The sequence below is a fragment of the Vavraia culicis genome (assembly GCF_000192795.1).
Source record: "Vavraia culicis subsp. floridensis unplaced genomic scaffold supercont1.101, whole genome shotgun sequence".
NCBI lineage: Eukaryota > Fungi > Microsporidia > Pleistophoridae > Vavraia > Vavraia culicis.
In genome coordinates, this window is record NW_007360704.1 from 1 (window position 1) to 4085 (window position 4085).

Here is a 4085-nt window from a genome sequence, read left to right on the forward strand (position 1 = left end):
TTGGGGTGCACAGCGGAGATATGGGTTGTGATGAGACACTTCGAGTTTGATTCAGGTTGATTCTGCCTGACGTGGATGCTAGTCTCATAGGTTAAGCCATGCATGTGCAAGCGAAGCCGGTGGTGGAGCGGCGCAAGGCTCAGTAACGGGCGACTGATTTGATCTCCCGGTGTGGACAACCTCTGTAACCGGAGGCCAAAACACAGGAGGCGCGTGACACGGGCACGGGCGTGCAACCGGCAGGTGCGGGAGAGTAAGGAGCCATCCCATCAGTTAGTAAGTAGGGTAAGGGCCTACTTAGACGAAGACGGGTACGGGGAATTAGAGTTCGATTCCGGAGAGGGAGCCTGAGAGACGGCTACCAGGTCCAAGGACAGCAGCAGGCGCGGAAATTACCGAAGCCCGCGTTCGGGGCGGTAGTAAGGAGACGTGAATACGATGTGCAGGTAAAATATGCACTGGTAACAGGAGGTCAAGACTGGTGCCAGCATCCGCGGTAATACCAGCTCCTGGAGTGTCTATGATGATTGTTGCAGTTAAAGAGTTCGTAGTCGGGCTGCATGACCGGCGCTGAAGGCTCCCTATCGAGGGGGGCAGGGCGCCGGAAAAGCAGAGGATGAGGAGCGGCCGGGGGCCAGGTTATTAAGCGACGAGAGGTGAAATTTGATGACTCGCTTAGGAGCAGCAGAGGCGAAAGCGCTGGCCAGGGGCGAATCCGATGATAAAGGACGTAGGCTAGAGGATCGAAGACGATTAGAGACCGTTGTAGTTCTAGCAGTAAACGATGCCGATGCCGTGGGGCGGTGCAGCCGCCACGCGGAGGAGAAATTGAGTAGGGCCCTGGGGAGAGTACACGCGCAAGCGAGAAATTTAAAGGAAATTGACGGAAGAACACCACAAGGAGTGGAGTGTGCGGCTTAATTTGACTCAACGCGGGACAGCTTACCAGGCCCGACGGTCGCACGAGTGTGGTACACGATAGGCCGGAGAGTGGTGCATGGCCGTTAACGACAAGTGGGGTGACCTTTGGGTTAAGTCCGGGAAGTAGTGAGACCCCTGCCGGCGCGCCGGGACAGGTGCTCAAAGCACAGGAAGGAAGGGTCAAGAACAGGTCAGTGATGCCCTTAGATGGTCTGGGCTGCACGCGCACTACAGTGGTCGCAGAAATCAGTGCCCGAGCGGCAATGGCGATCGAGAGGGAACGAGCTCTGGAAGGGGCTCGGGAACGAGGAATTGCTAGTAATCGTGGGCTCATTAAGACACGGTGAATACGTCCCTGTTCTTTGTACACACCGCCCGTCGTTATCGAAGATGGAGTCAGGCGCGAACAAGCGAGAGCGAGTGAGTGCAGGGTTCTAGATGTGATACAAGTCGTAACAAGGTAGCTGTAGGAGAACCTGCAGCTGGATCACGCAGAACATGGATATTTTAGAGTTTGATTATTTATGCCCTGCGCAAGGGATCTTTTGGCTCGCTGTGCGACGAAGGGCGCGGCGGCAGGCGATATGTGCGGGAGCGGCAGCAGTGATCGCACGTGCCCGAAGCTGCAGTGCAGGACAACCCCTTGGAATTAAGCATATGAGTAGAGGGAGGAAAAGAAACTAACAAGGATTCCCGTAGTAGCGGCGAGCGAAGGGGGACGAGCCCGGAGTGTAATCGCCAGCGGCGAGATGTCATGAGAGCGCCGACAACCGACCTGGAACGGCGGGCCGCAGAGGGTGACAGCCCCGTGGATGCTCGGCGTGCGGAGTAGCGGTGTTTGGTAGTGCACCGTGAATGGGTGGCAGCGTCCATCCAAGGCTAAATACGGCAGCGAGACCGATAGTGGAGAAGTAGAGTGATCGAAGAAGGAATAGACTGAAAAGGTGAAATTGCGCAGGGAGCCGAGCGGCTCGGCCCCGTCTTGAAACACGGACCAAGGAGTGCACACGCGCGGCGAGTCGAAGGCGGAGGGCCGGCGGCGTAGCGAAGGCGGCGGAGACGCGCGGGTGCGACCCGATAGACTTGTGAACTATGCCTGGCGTCTGTGAAGGCTGACGAAAGACAGCTGGAGGCAGTGAGCCGTTCTGATGTGCAAATCGATGGCACGAGCTGGGCATAGGGGCGAAAGACCAAACGAACAGTCTGGTAGCTGGTTCCCCCCGAAATGTGTATAAGGACAGCGCGCGAGCAGAGAGAGGCCAGGTAGAGCAAAGGTCGCTTAGCTGCGGCGGCGAACGAACTGCGAATGGGCCTGGCGGCGCGTGCATTGCGACGCGCCGCGGACTTGGGCGAGCGTAGTGGGCGAGTTCTGGTAAGCAGGACTGGCGAAGAGGAATGAACCTGGCGGGGCGATAAGGCACCAAACGGCGCAGCAGAGACCGAAGGTTGTAGGTGAATGAGGACGATAGGGCGGTGGCCATGGAAGTCGGCATCCGGTAAGAAACGTGTTACAACGTACCTATGGAATTCAGCTGCTCCGAAAATTGACGGTGCTTATGCGTCGGCCGATGCGCACCTGGAGGTAGGGGGGCGCGCCGGGGCTGCAGAAGGCGTGCCGCGAGGCACGGTGGAGGCGCCGGCGGCGCAGATCTTGGTGGTAGTAGCGACAATTCGTCTGGGACGGCGAAGACCGAGGAGGAGAAGGTTTCCCCCACGATGTGCATCAGTGGGGGGTGAGCCGGTGCTGAGCGATGGCGCAGACGCCGGAGCGAAAGAGAAGCGGGGCGCTGTTCCCGCGCCGCCCTGCTGTGCGGCGACGCGCTTGCGGCTGCCGACGGGCGCGGCTGTGCGGTGCAGGGCATCCTTCCCTGCCGAACGCGCGCGCGTGCCTGGAGACGGGTCAGCCGGCGCACGGCACGCGCCGCCGCGGGCCTGCGGCCTCCGCAGACGCCGCGCCCCCGTGAAAAGGCAGCCGTGCCGGCAGGGCGACCGTACCGATAACCGCGACAGGTCTCCAAGGTGAGTAGCCTCTGGTGCATGTTGAACGCAGGTAAGGGAAGTCGGCAAAACAGATGCGTAACTTCGGGAGAAGTATTGGTTCTTACGGAACTCTTGGTGGCAGGGGGAATCTGACTGTTTAATAAAAACATAGCTTCGTGAACGAGAGACGAAGTGAGTTCTGCCCGGTGCTCGAACAGTGAAGGGTCGGAGACGGCTGTAAGCACGGGTTAACGGCGGGAGTAACTATGACTCTCTTAAGGTAGCCAAACGCCTCGTCACTTAAATGGTGACGCGCATGAATGGAATGACGCGATTCCCACTGTCCCTATCTGCAGACTAGCGAACCCACGGGCCAGGGGAACGGGCCTGGCACAGTCAGCGGGGAAAGAAGACCCTGTTGAGCTTGACTCTAGTGTGGCAGCGCGGCGGGGACAGTTGCGATGTAGGCAGGTGGGAGCATTGCGCAAGTGAAAGACCACTGCGCAACAGTCCCCGTCGCACACCCTTGCGGGGATGGATGCCAGATGGGGAGTTTGGCTGGGGCGGCACGGCTGCAGCACCGGAACGCAGCCGTCCGAAGGCACTTGCAGCGAGACGAGAACACCCGCGTGGAGCATAAGGGCTTTAGAGTGCTTGAGCACGGGCTGTGCGGCCCGTGTGCGGGGAAACCTCGGCCTAGTGATCCCACGACCACGAGACGGATCGTGGCGTGGGTGACAGAAAAGTTACCGCAGGGATAACTGGCTTGTGGCACCCGAGCGCAGAAAGCGACGGTGCTTTTTGATTCTTCGATGTCGGCTCTTCCTATCATGGCCATGCAGGAGTGGCGAAGTGTTGGATTGTTCACCCACAAACAGGGAACGTGAGCTGGGTTTAGACCGTCGTGAGACAGGTTAGTTTTATCCTACTGACTGCGCGCGAGGGGAGAGGGTAGTAGTACGAAAGGAAGGCCCCTCGAGACCACTGGCGGAGCGGTTGTGCGGATGCGCATGCTGCGGTGCTAAGTCTCCCCGAGCATAGCTGAACGCCTCTAAGCTAGAAGCGGGGCCCGAGCGCGGAGGGCGGGCGCGAAGACGACGCGCAGTGGATGATGGTGTTGTGCGGCATGAGCAGCGGAGCAATCCAGCGAGTGCTTGAGACTCCAGGCATCCCACCGCCGTTGT

The 4085-nt window shown here is 59.5% G+C and overlaps 2 non-coding genes across 2 annotated transcripts; both read left to right on the forward strand.

Annotated features, from left to right (window-relative positions):
- The first annotated feature begins 50 nt into the window (after positions 1-50).
- VCUG_02831 lies at positions 51-1414 on the forward strand. The gene has a single exon (XR_552272.1). It is a non-coding gene; the product is annotated as an 18S ribosomal RNA (ribosomal RNA).
- Positions 1415-1447: 33 nt separating this feature from the next.
- On the forward strand, positions 1448-4085 carry VCUG_02832 (the record flags this gene model as incomplete). The annotated part of the gene is made up of 1 exon (XR_552273.1): positions 1448-4085. It is a non-coding gene; the product is annotated as a 28S ribosomal RNA (ribosomal RNA).